Raw genomic sequence first — 14289 nt, 5'->3', positions numbered from 1 at the left:
GTTGTTTGTCCTCAGATTTCTAAGTGGTTCGTGGAGGATGTATATTTCTCCCTCCTCCCCGACCCCCGCGCCCTGTTACTTTTTTTTTTCCTGCTCTTCTGGGCATGGAAAAACAACTTTGGCGCCCCCCGGGGGGTGCGGGCGTGGAGGTGGAGGTGGCCGCTAGCGCCAGCTGTCAAAAAGGAGTTGGGGGGAGAGGAGGGGAGGCTGCGAAACGCCGAGGAAAGGGCGCGAACTTTATTCCGACTGCAGCAAACCGCGGCGTCGCTTTCCTTTTCGGGCACTCGCCGGTCTCGGTCCCCTTTGACCAGTTCCTCCTCCACAGCCGCCGCCGCCACCGCCGCCGCCGCCGCCCCCTCCTCCTTTCCCCTTCCCCTCCCCTCCTCCTTGCCCGCCTCGCTGCCCCGTGCCTGATCAGCCCTGGTCCCTGCGCGCCGCCGGGGTGAAGGCGAGGGAAGCGGAGGAAACCCCAGGGGCCAGAAACTCGAGACGAGAACGTGCTGAGCGAAAAGACGAAAAGTTGCGCACGGCTGGGGGAAAAAACTTTTTTTTGGTGGCGACGTGTTTTGTGCCGGCCCAGACGCCGGCTTGCGGCGAGGGCTTCCTTCCCCTTCCCTTGGGTCTGGGCCTCGGGCTGGAGACGCTGGGGGAGAGGAAAGGGGCTGCCGCCTCCACCGGTGCCCGCGGGGCGAAAACCAGTCACATCTGTGGGTGACACTGGGCCGGCCTGAATCGCCCTGCCCCAGAGATGCAAAAACGCAGGCTGTAGGCTCGGCGCGCACACGCCTGCCGCTGAAGGACATTTGTTAAACGCAGGCAAAACACTCCCCGGCCGCAAGAATTGAGGGGGGAGGCGAATTTAATCACCGTCATCTTCCTAGTACGCTTTGTGCCAAAAACATCTCCGTGTGGTGCAGATTTATCATGGCCTGAACAAACTTTCTACTCATCTGACAGGGGAGGAAGGCACAGGTTTCGAGCATACTCCCTGAGCACTTGGAAATCAGAATCGGTGAAGGCAAACACTTGCTTGGCAGAACAACAGGTTTGGTTACCGGTTACTACTGAACAGTGCATCGTGCCTCCTTCTTTTTTCTCTCTTCCCCGATGTAAAGGGAGAGAGAGACTGCTTAATTGCATTCAGAGGTCAGAATCAAATTCCTTTGGAAATACGCAGGCTTGGAATTACGTAGTTTTATTTTCTTTGATGCACAATCTGGTCTTAGGTTTAATATAAATTTTCGCAATAATTAAAAATTTTCGGGAGCTACGACTGACGAGAGACTATGTATGCGGCCCAAGTAGCCACAGCTGTTCTGAAAATGTGATTAGGCTTATTACTCACGTGGATCCAGTTTTTAACAGTGGGGCCACCGCACCTGCAGTTCTGTGTACTGATTGGGTCCAAATTCCTGACCGTTTCTAAGCCCTTTCAGAACAGATTTCAACTCACTTCTTCTTTTGTGAATTCTCTGTATCGTCTTGTGGAAAGGTTTGTTTGGTGAACAGTTCTTCGATATTATTCAGTAAATACCTTAGAGTTCTAGGCACTTAGTTCATCTGGAGGTTTCTAGAGGGAGTCTGAAGATTAGTTCTCTCACTACAGTATAAATCAAAATATAGACTAGATACCTAATAACTACCCATACATATAAATGCATGTTAATCAAGAAGGCTCATCTTTAAGTTATTTGATTAAGGTGTGGTGCGTGTTCTCTTATTCTGTAAACATAACTGTAACATCATCCTATAGTTTGTAGAAACTGATTACTCAAGGGATAATGATGACCAAATGTGCATTCTGAGCCACTGAGGATCGTCACAAGAATTCTCCAGAAATGAGCCAAGTTCCAATGTGTTTTCCTGTATCATGGAGAGATGAGAAAAACTAGTTGCTAATTTCAGAGTCATTACCCATAAAAATTCATTCACACACTTACTGCTTTGGACAAGTGACAGACCAGCAATTGCCAAACAATTGTATTCACACAGCACATTTTTGGCTGTGCACCTACACTGGCCAAAAGGCAGAAGTTATTCCACATTAAGCAACCTGTAATTTACATTCCTCTGATTGGTTCCAGATCTGTCTGTTTTTGATGTTAGCATACAAACAGTTTATGTGAGGCAAGATGTGTCTGTTTGGGGTCCGGTGCCTTTCTGGAGAGTTATCATTAGAGAGATGGGGAACATGCTGAAGAGCAGCCCTTGGAGAAGGTGGAAGAATTTACCCAAGCAAAGCATATGAGAATTCCGTAGTCTAATTTTCTCCAGTGGGTTTGTATGGCCATTAGAACAAAATCTTAAGTCCTTTTTGTGTCCTACAAGACCTTAATGATCTACACCTGCCTGACCCTTCCAACTGTGGTTTGTTTTTTTTTTTTTTCCTCCCATTTTTCATCCCCCTCATGGACTAAAGTCACACTGGCTTTCTTTCTGTTCCTTTATCTTGCCAAGCTTCTTGCTCTCTGCCCTCGCTGTTCTATCTGGAATCTTCTCCCACATTTTCCAATAATTCTTAATCTTACTAGTCACCTCTCAGCTCTAACTTCTCCTCTTAAGACTAATTAAAGTAGCTCTTTGTCCACCACCCAAAATACCCCTCACTCCTCCGAATACTCATTTTCTTTCTGTCCCTCAGCAATATGAGGTTGTCTTGTTTATGTGCTTATTATTTTTCAACTAAATGTAGGTTCCACTGGGGCAAGGGCTAGATCCACCTTGTTCATTTATATAGCCTCAGCCCATAAAACAGTGCCAAGCACAAAATAAACTTAAAAGTATTGTTTGGATTAAAGAAGAAATGATAAAAAAAATGTTAAAATCATTACACCATATTGATGATGACATACCTTAGACCCAGACAGGTTCACTCTAGGAATATGGAAAAAGTTCCATAACTGTTCTCTTGGGGAAGGAGCAAAACTCTTGCCTTCCTGCACCTGGGATCCTCAAAATATGGTCTGGACCCCCTGCGGGTCCCCAACACCCTTTTGGGGGGCCATAAGATCTAAACTATTTTTATTATAATACTGAGAAATTATTTGCTTTTTTAACTCACATTCGTTCATGAGTGTAGAATTTTCCAGAAACAGTATGACATGCAGTAATGCAACCAACTGAATACAGAAGTAGGTACAAAAATCCATTTATCTTGTGTTCATATCAGGCATTAAACAGATTTGCCCCCAAATGTAAATACCACTTTTCTCATTCATTTTTATGGTTGTTTTGGAAAACATAGTTATTTTTCATTTAAAAATGTGTATGTATTTCCTATTGCTGCTGTAACGAATTACCATACATTTAATGGCTTAAAACAACACAAATTTATTATCTTATAATTTTGGAGGTCAGAAGTTTGAAATGGTTCTCACTGAGCTAAAATCAAGGTATCTGCAGGCTTGCTTTCCTTTCTGGAGACTCTAGGAGAGAATCCATTCTCTTTTCCAGCTTCTAGGACCACCCATATTCCTTGGTTCATGGTCCCTTCCATTTTTAAAGCCTAAAATAACCAGACGTGTCTTTCTCACGCTACATCACACTGACACAGCCCCCTACTTTCACTTATAACTACCCTTGTGATGACTCTGGGTCCATCTAATAATCCAGGATAATCTACCAACCTCAAAATCCTTAACTTAATCACATGCAACATATGCACATGTTCTAAGGATTAGGATGCAGGCTATTATTAGGGGCCATCATCCTGCCTAACACAGTATAGTAACAAATGACGGGTTTATTATTGTCATTTTAATGAATTCATAGTTATTTAAACATTTTCAGAATTTGAATTTCTGATACAGTAAATATTAAGCGATTGCCCACATACACAAAAGTTCTTCAGTAATTTTTAAGAGGTCAGGAGACCAAATAGTTTGAGAATCCCTGGCCAGACCAACAGCTGTTTTCCCTCCTTCCAATCCTCAGGTTAGACTAGATTGTACTAAATAAATCTTTGCTGTGATTAGTTTAAGGATGAGCATGTTCCTTAGTTCTAACCAATGAAGGGTGAGGGGAAGTCACTGGGGGGAGACTTCTGGGTAAGATTACTGTACTCATTCAAACAATGACTGACAAAAAATAGTCTCTTTTCTTCTCTGGATGTTACTGAAAATTGGTTGCTGAAACAGCTGAATCAATCTTGTGACCAGGAGGGAGCCCACATACTTAGGATGACGAAGTAGGAAGAGGGAAAGCACCTGAGCTAAAGATGGTGTTATTGACATACTGAATTAACTAACCCCAGATGGCTTGGGACTGCTTGTTATGTGATATAATTGATCCCCTTGTCATTTGGGCCATTTTGAGCTTGTCTTCCTATTACTTGCAGCTTAAAGCTTCCTAAACGTTACAGAGACATGGCATGTCTCGATCGTGTTTCCACACAGGAATTCCATCCTATCATTTTCCATCAGGTTTGTTTGTATATTTGTTCCAAATTTTGAGGAAAACTTGTCTAGAAATTGGTAAAATGAGGAACATATAATTCTGTGAGAATTAAAACTGAACAGTCAATACAGAGATATTACTAGTTCAAATGAATGCAAGAAAAATTTGGATTGGAAACCAAATACATTATTAAATGGGCAATTTCAACGTGATTTTATGTAACCTTGCTAGGAGATCCTGAATATTACATTATGCAAATACTGCCCAATGTATTCACAACGGACTACAGTTTTTTGGCAAATGCTCTAACCCAAGAAATGCAAAGAGAAAGAAATATGTTGTTAGGAGAAAAAAAATCTCAGCTTAAAGAAGCAACTCAATTTCAATGTCAAAACCAAAATCAGGGCAGACAACATATTTTTATCATTAAGAAAAAATGAGTTTATGTGTAACAACATAAATGCTAACGCTCAACTTGAATGTGCTTTCAGACTCAAAATTAACTATCTGACCAACATCAGCACAAAATGAAAGAAATTTTTCTATGAGTATAAGCTTAATCATAAAATGAAGATCAAGACTATTAGATAAGGCAGTTAATGTTTTCTAAGTTTTAAGTTTTTATCTCAACAATGGTAGCTTTTAAATATTAAATATTTGTGGCTTGATCTTGAAATTTTTAATGTATTTCATTTGGCATTTATGTTATGTTAATGTTTCCTTTTTAAAAGTGTTTTCTATTATTAAATGCCCTTATCAGATAAATTGAAGTTTTACATATTATTTAAATATATAATCTTCTCACAAATATACTGGTTCATAATATAATAAAACATACATTGATTATTAAATTATTTTTTATAGAAAACCTCTAATCCTATCATAGAAAAATGATCTACTTATGATTATGGTCACGCCTTATTATTTAATAATACATATGTGAAGTGTTATGAAAATACAGAATAACTTGTGACTTGGAGAATTCTCAGGAATCCCAGTTTCTTATTTCTGACTCCAAAGATTAATATCTGTCAGAAATTTGAAAACACTAGATCTTTGTTTGTCATACCAAAGTGTTTTGAAATTGTTCTACCTTAAAATATTTTTTAAGTACTATGTTATTTTATAGTTATCCATTAATCATTTTGTGGATAAGTGCAGCAGTATTTACCCCAGTCCCCATCGTCTTTGACTCTCAGATGCATTTGATATTGTTGATCAACTATTCCAAAACTCCTCTAGTGGTTTCTGTCACACTCTCCTATCCCAGCTCCATCCTTTAGTTCCTCACAGCCTCTCCCCACCCCTGCACACTTACTACTCCCCACACACAATATGAAAGTGGCCCAAAGGGTCAAACCTCCCAGTTTTTCTCATCACCCTTTCTTATGGTCTTGTTCAGTGTCTAAACCATACTGACTGCAACCTAATCTCTGTATCCATTCTGTTCTCCCCCAAATCTAGTTCCTTTGCTTATCACGTGTAAGTGGATCTTGCTAACTGAATGTTCAACAAACAGCTTTTCTTCAGGGACTTAACCCAGCACTGAAACCATCAACAACCCTTCTAGATTACTCTACCCGACTTTCCTTGTACTACCTTTACTGTTCTGTTCACTCAAGGGCAAACCTTATATTCATCTTTGAATCATTTTTTTCTTTGCCTTCATTTCCCAAATCAAGTCATTTAGAAGTTCACACAGACGTTCCTAAATCACACAAAAGTTCCTGCCATTTAGTCCTCATGTCCGTCCATTCTCACTTCATTCGGGAGACCACTGTTCTTTTAGGTTAACTATTGCAACAGCTTTTCAGTTACACTCCTTCTGTCCACCTTCCACTGCTGTTCTAATCCATTTGCTGCCAGATTGTGGCTTTTTTCAATTCTATCTTTATTATATGTCTTTGCCCTGCATAAAAAGTGGCTAAATAAATAAAACTTCAATCTCACCCTGTTTTCTACCATATCAAGCCAAATTGTAATGTTTGCTTTTCAAGGCTCACCTTTATTCAACTCTCATATTGTACCAGGTTCAATGTACCAACTCTCAACTGTACTAGTGGTGGTTCAGTAAATTTATATTGAATGAATGAAGGACTCACCGTATCTGTACAATGTTTTTCTTTACGTGAACCTGCTGCTCCAATCAGTTAGGCTTCCCAGCAAACATGCGTGATTATGCTTACATTTTTCTTTTGACTCTTCAACTGGAAGTATTCCTTACTCTTTACCTATTCATATCTGTGCCCACTTAGTTCCACCAACTTCCAAAGGTCATTTTGAAACTGCTCAGAAAAAGAGACACAACTACACTAAAATCATTATAGTTAAAATTTCCTGAGTACTTACTATATGTTAAGTTCTTTATTATTTAGATATATATATATAATTGAATCTTCCCCACCTACTGTAGAGTTAGGCATTATCATGCCTATTGTATGGATGAGAATGAGGCTTTGAAACTTTAAGTATCTTGCCTAAGGACACACAGCAAGTCAGTGTTAAGGCACAGATTGCATCTCAGGTCTAGCCTCCAGTCAAGTCCCACCCATCTTTCAAGAATCTGATCAGATGCCACATCTTTCATGGAACCTTCCTTTATTTCTGTGGCTCACTGTCTCTCTCCCCTGAGCTCCTACAGCATTTATAGTCTAGGTGATTGATTCATCACCTATTCGCATGCCCTTATGTATTTACGGTTGCTTTACATGTGTCTGTCTTATGACCTTAATGAGAAAGTAAGCGCTTAGAGGGCAGAGACCCTATTGATTGCACATTTCTCAACTCCCCACCGTCCTGGTAGAGTGACAAGCACATAAACAAAGAAAGCTATTTAATGAAGTAATTTATGAAAACAAATTTCTAATTCTTAGGCATGAAATATTTTCAGATGAAAAAACATTTCTGTAGGAATTAAAAGTCCTCTCATCACAGATTCCAATGTTACACGTGCTCAGGATAAGTTTTAACTCAGTTTTATCTAGTCATCTGAACATTGGAAACAGGTTACTTTCTTTTGATTTGTTTTAATTGCATGCTATTTTGATGTTGCTTCACTCATATAATTGTGTCGTCTCCATAAGTAGTTGTTAAAGCCCCATTTCTCCTGAATTATATGGATGATTGCGATGCATATGTATAGAGCAGAGCCCCCTTATGAATCTTTTCTCATCTCCTGTGTTCTCTGTGCTGACATAGCCAAGCCACCTCTCTTCTAAGAAAATAAGTATCTCATTTATGTACCACGTACTTCTTGTTTCATCCATCCATATATAAATGTTCAGCACTTGCCCTGAGAATGCTTTAAAAATACACTTAATTAAATTCTAAGGCCACCATTCTTATCCTACACTTATGACTAAAATGTTATAACCCATTTATCTTCTAACTTGCATTATATAAGTGAAGACATTTATTATTTTGCTGGACTAATGCAATTCCTTCCTATAGAACTATGGCTCAATTTGTCTAACCTAAAAAAACACGAGGATCGAATTCAAAGTCGTGAATCTCTTCCCCAAGTTACCAACCAAAGTTAAACACTTTCAAACATAGTGTGGTTTTGTAAATAAAACACAGGAAGTAATCTACTCACGAGTCCATCAGTCAACAAATATGAGACTGATGGCCAGTTCCATAAAGTTAATGAGTTTAGAATGCTGTAGGGCTTTAGACAAGGTGTAAAAAGGCCAGAGGTTGAGTTTAAAACACTGTTTACCTAGGGATGGCCTTATTTACCTCCAACTGAGCCACTGAATCTTCTGGAAACCAGACAAAAGGAACTAACATTTATTGAATACCTCTGGGGCACATTACCCGATTGTCTCTATTCATTTTCTCAACAATCCCTTGAGGTAGTTACCATTTGACAGATAAAGAAATCAGGGCTCAAAAGATTAGTAATTTTACAATGGCCACAAAGCACAAAAAAAGGAAACCTAGGTTTATAGCACAAGCTACCAATTCCTATGTCCATGTTTTGTCCACTAACGGGCATATATACTAACTGACCATATGGTCTCCTGCCCTCTGACTCTTACAGCACCAATGACTTTGGGGAAGTCCCGGGTAGTTACATAGCCTTCATATGCACCCCTAGCCAGCAAACAGGACTGAGCATTTGGCCCTCTATCCACCTTATACATATTAAGTACACCGTGTGCTTTTCCAAATGCAGCTTTAAATCATGGTCCTTCATTCTCTCTTAATTTCCAGATTAATAATGGAGAAATGAAATTTGTATTTATCTGTGGTTTAGAAGTGGTTAACATTTTCCTCTCCCAAAGATTTTAAGAACAATAAGCATTGATAGTGCTATTATTTAAGTTTGTTTCTGTTTTTGTTTTGAGAAGTGCCTTTTGGCATAGCAGGCAAAAGCAATCTCGTGGCTTTGTGTGATTGCTGTTCACACTTGGTAATGAATATATTCTGTTGGCTCCTTTGGAGGAGTCAGAAGGGAGTCACTGGTTTAGTAGATTGTGGCCTAAAAACACCAAGCCAGCTCATCAGTGCTGCTGATCTCGTGCCCTTCCTCTGGCAAACCATGTGTCGGATGTGGTAGGAGAAAAAAAAATTCTCCCTTTCAGCAGCAGAATGTGTGCAAGCTACACCCTGAATTATCCCATGATGAACTTGCAAATGCAACACATGCCCTTGTGACCACAAGTCCCGACAACTGTAATTTCCTCTGCTTTTCATCTGATCTCTTCTGCTGTCTGCAGCAGGCACAGCATGCTAGGGTACAGCTGCTCCCTGAAGCCCAGGATACCTGCCCTCCATCCTTTACTCCCTATGTGGAGGAGACTGTCCAATAGGAAGCTTACTCCACTGCTTATGCAAATTCTGAGTTCATTTTCCTGGGTGAACTGGGAAGCCTGGCTAATGTTTACTATGCAGCCAGCCGACATTTTGGGACTATTACCTAATGCACTTGCTGAAGTCATTCCAAAGATCATTATTAGGCAATTTCTTAGAGCAATCCATGGGTTGAAGTGGCATTTCCCCCAGTGACATCATTGATGGGTATTCCATTTACACAACACATATACATTTAGCACTTACTAGATTGTCAGGCACTGCTCTAGGTGCTGAAGGTAAAACCTTGACCAGGGTAAAAAGGCATCTACTTTTCCGGAGTTTTTTGAGTAGGAGAGACACAGGTTAATAAATGCGAGTTCAAATGGTGATAAATGCTTTAATTGATAATAAAATAGGGTGCAGTGATTCAGAGTGACTAGGTGTGGGGTGTTGGTGGTCGATAACTGTGGCGTAAAACATTGTACTGGATAGTCAGGTCTTGTCTGAGGAGGTGATACTCTGCTGAGATTAGAATCATAATAAACCTTGTAAAGATTAGTGGGAAGCTCCCCTAGGCACAGAAAACAATACCTGTAAAGGCCCTGAGGTGAGGAAGGAAGTTAAAGGTTAGTGTGATTGGTTTGTCCTGAGGGAAGGGAAATGGTGGGAAGGGTTAAGGTCGGAGTGAGGCGCTGGGTAGAGAGAACATGTGTATTCAGTCAAAACCTTCAGTGTAAATTGGAAAAGACCCAAAGATGTCTGTATTTCCAGATGAGATAAGATTCACCAGCCAGAGAATCCAGTGTTACACTTACGGAACATAGGACCTTGGGTACACAGTGGGAAACCTCAGTGATTTTCCCTCTTCCAAGATTTATCTAGAGGCTGGAATTTGCAGTCATTGCAAATGCTGATACCAAGTGCTAGAACTTGCTCCCGACCACCGCCTTTGCTTTGTTCTTGGTATATTACTTTAGATTTCTAGCATTTTGTAAGAATTCAAATGACAGCACCCTTTAAAAAACATTATAGTGGCTTATCATTTTGTTTGCATTACACTCAAGTAAGAGATGGACATGCAAGACTAGATATTACCCATAAGTGCAAAGTAGCTTGACATTTAAAAGAAGTATCCCAACACCCCATTAAATATTTGCTAACCACATGTTTTCTAAACCATATTCAGAAATGCTCACTCAAACTTCCAGGACACCATTGGCCCTTACTTTAAGTCTCCAAATGGCTCTCTGGAAGCCTGTGTGTGTGCCTTCATCTTCCCCTAGCTAATGGGTAGCTCCTCCAAGGAATGTTGTGTGGCCTCATCAGCAAAAAGGCAGCATATCTGTGGTTTGGTACAGAGTGAACTGGGCCAGGAATCTGGGGAGCAAGTCTTTATTCCCATCATTGCCAGTCACTCTGGGATCTTGAGCTAATCAAATCCTCTCTGTTCTTTAATTTATACCCATGCAAAATGGAAAACATAATATTGTAATGGTGCTCTGAACACATGCAGCCAAATCTGATGGGAACAAAACACTTAGGGTATTTCATTTGTTTCAAGCTCAAAGATGTGACCTGGAAACCCCCATTCACAGAGAATAGGAATTCATAAGAAAACCTAATAACAAATGAGTGGGGAGAGTTTTAGTCTATTTTGGATAGGGTCATTTAGACCTGGTCATTGTCTCTTCCTTTGGAGACCATGATGAACAGAGTGATGGGAAAAAGCTAACCAAAAGCCAGATGCTGTGACTATCACATGCAGAAAGGCTTACCATTCACCTATTTGTGTCCATAATATCATATTAAGATATAGCAGAGTCTGATGTTGCTTAAAGTCTCCGTTAACTAACTTGGCCCTGAGGATGAAAGGTTTCATTTCAACTCCAATTCAAGTAAGTTTATCAAATCCTGACTCTGAGTAGCCATTGTACACCCACTGAGGGGTAATTATGATGTAGTTGCTTATAAGCACAATGAGTTGGGGCAAGAGAAGTGCCCTCAACAAAATCCAAATAAGACTTGTGGGAAGTTTAGGGAAATGGGACTGTTCTGGTTTGAGAAGTACATAGGAAGAGGTATTCGAGATGGGCCAGAGAAGACTCCCAAGGGAGAGGGATTTCCAGGTGGAGGAAAATAAATGTGCAAAGAAAGAATGTGCAGGAGGCCAGAAGTACTTGCTTGGGATGGGGGGAAGGCAAGTAGTACATGGTGAGAGCCACTGTTCTCAAACCCGGCCGCACAACTCAATTAACTGGGGAGTTTTTAATAAAAACACAAATTTCTGGGCTCCTTCCCAGACCTTATGAATGAGAATTTTCAAGGGTGAAGATCTAGATTAGGTTGCTTTTTTTTTTTTTTTTTGAATTATTTTAGTTCTCCAAGTGATTCTGATGTGAAAGTAGGTTTTGAGAATCACTGGAGTAGGTTTTACCAAAGCCTGAAGACCCGTGTCATGGTTGGGCATACTGTAGATCGTGTTTTCTAAACTTTAATTTTGAAAATCAATTTAGTGAGTCTCATTACATACTTTTAAAAATTTTTTTCAAAATATCGGTGCATTGTATGCTGTAAGGGTAGGAACTTTTTGTGAAACGTTTGTTTCTGTTTAAACATATGTTTGCTTATGTGTATGTTTGTGTTCTCGTTGTTTATACAATATAAAATGTATTTCTTACTGATTTCTTCAGTCAAAATAAAAAATGGAAAGATCTGAATTATGGGAGAGAATTGTATTTAATCTCATTGGCCACGGGCAGCTACAGAAGCTTTGAGCTAGGGAGTAACATGATCAGATTTACACTGGTGAACATTACTCATGCAACAATGAATAAGATGGATTGAAATGAGGAATAAAAAGAATGAGATGTTCATTAGGATAACCATAATTAATTTTAAGACTCAGACTGATTAAAACACACATGAATTCTAAAATTATTTACATTTTTAATTAACATAACATTTTTCTTTATTAGGCCAGAAGGCATATCAAGATTGATCAGGAGTTCCAGTTATTATGAACAACAATTATTACTGAGCTTCTATTAGCCCAAAGGTTGTGATTAAGTGATATACCTCACTGTATGAATTATAGAGGGAAAAAATGAGGAAATGCTTAAAGATGTCTTGCCGGTAATTCAAAAAGTGGGTTTTAGTCTAGAATAATCATTAAATTATGGACAGTGAAAGGATCTGAATAGACATTCTCCAAAGAAAGGTACAAATGACCAATAAGCACACAGACATCATTAGTCATCAGGGAATGTAAATAAAGACAGTGCTGAACACATGCTACAACATGGATGAACCTTGACGACCTTATGCTAAGGGAAATAAGCCAGTCACAAAAGAGAAAATACTGTATGATTCCACTTATTTAAAGTACCTAGACTGGTCAGACTTATAGAGGCAGAAAATAGAATGGTGGTGGCCGGTGGCTGAGGGGAGATAGGAATGTGGAGTTATTGTTTAATACGAATGGAGTTTCCGTTTTGCAAGATGAAGAGTTTGTGGATAGATACTGGTGATGGCAACACTATGAATGTACTTAGTCCCACTGGACTGTATACTTACAAATGATTAAGATAGTAAATATTATATTATATTATATTATATTATATTATATTATATTATATTATATTTATAATTTTGTATTATGTGTATTTACCACAATTAAAATTAAAGAAAATAAATAGCATTGAGATATCACTTAACACCCACTTAAATAGTGATAATCAAAATGACAGATAATAACAAGTATGGACAAGGATATGGAGAACTTAGAATCCTCATACACTGCAGATGAAAATGTAAAATGGTGCAGCTTTTTTGGAAAACAGCTTGGCAGTTCTTCAAAAAGTTAAACATAGAGTCCATTCCTAGGTACGTTATACCAAAGGGAATTAAAAACATATGTCCACACAAAAGCTTCTATAGGAATGTTTATAACAGCATTATTCATAATAGTCATAAAGTGGAAACAACCCAAATGCCCATCAACTGATGAATGGATAAATAAAAAGTGGAATAGCCAAGCAATGGAATATTATTCAGCCGTAAAAAGGAATGTAGTACTAATACATACTACAAAATGGAAAAATCTTAAAAACATCATGCTAAGTGAAAGAGACTAGACACAAAAGACCACGTATTGTGTGATTTCATTCATATGACATATCCAGAATAGACAAGCCCATAGAGATAGAAAGTAGATTAGTGTTTGCCAGGAGCTGGGAGAAGAGGGTGATGGTGGGAGGTGGGGGCGGTGACTGCTAGTAGGTGATTTCTTTTTGCTGTGATGAAAATATTCTGGAACTAGATAGTGGTGTTGGTTGCACAACTTTGTGAATATACTAAAAACTACTGAACAGTACACTTTAAAGGGTGAATTTTATGGTATGTGAATTATATCTCATTTATGAATGGACTAAACTTTACTAAATTCAGAAATATATGGGCATTGCACATTCTGATTAAGCACACATGTTATCTGGGTTTGAAGCCTGACTTGATCACTTACTAACAGTGTGGTCGAGTGGTGTGCTCAAGGACAGAGTAATTAACCTCTCTGTGCCATAATTTATAATCTGAAAAATGGAGACAATAGTAATGCCCACCTCACAGGGTTAGGCATTGTGAGGATTAATGAATAAATCCAAGAAAACAATTTAGCACAGGGTATAGCACATAGTAAGAGCTCAATAAATAACAGCAAGTATTCTTTTTATTAAATACTACTTTAAATAATGTCAAAAGTGCCAAAAGACAAAGAAAAATGCATGCATCAGGAAGTAACAATGCAGAGGGAGTTTAGGAGTAGAGAAGGGACAGAGGGCTTAACTCTTTATAAGTAAAGGGGTGGTGGGTGACCCAGGCTCTAATATTTGCTCTGTCACCTGAGCCTGCTTTCTTTTTCCTCTTAGCACCTGTCACCTTTCAACACTGAATCTAGGCAAGTTATATAGGACATTTGGTCCTTCAGATCATTACTAGGGAAATTAGAATAATGAAACCTAACCCACTGTTGTATGAACTCAGAGTGTGTTAAAGTAGTTTGTTAACTTTAAAGCCCAGTAGGAAAGCAAGTTGTGATAAAAA

General features: G+C 39.1%; 1 protein-coding gene across 2 annotated transcripts in view; it reads right to left on the bottom strand.

Annotated features, from left to right (window-relative positions):
* The window catches only part of BNC2 (basonuclin zinc finger protein 2), a 478550-nt gene that overhangs the window by 403615 nt on the left and 60646 nt on the right, over positions 1–14289 (bottom strand). The gene's annotated exons all lie outside the window — the stretch shown is intronic.

The sequence above is a fragment of the Camelus dromedarius genome, chromosome 10, assembly GCF_036321535.1.
Source record: "Camelus dromedarius isolate mCamDro1 chromosome 10, mCamDro1.pat, whole genome shotgun sequence".
Lineage (NCBI taxonomy): Eukaryota > Metazoa > Chordata > Mammalia > Artiodactyla > Camelidae > Camelus > Camelus dromedarius.
The sequence above is the reverse complement of the archived record's forward strand: the minus strand, read 5'-3'. Positions and strand labels throughout refer to the sequence as shown.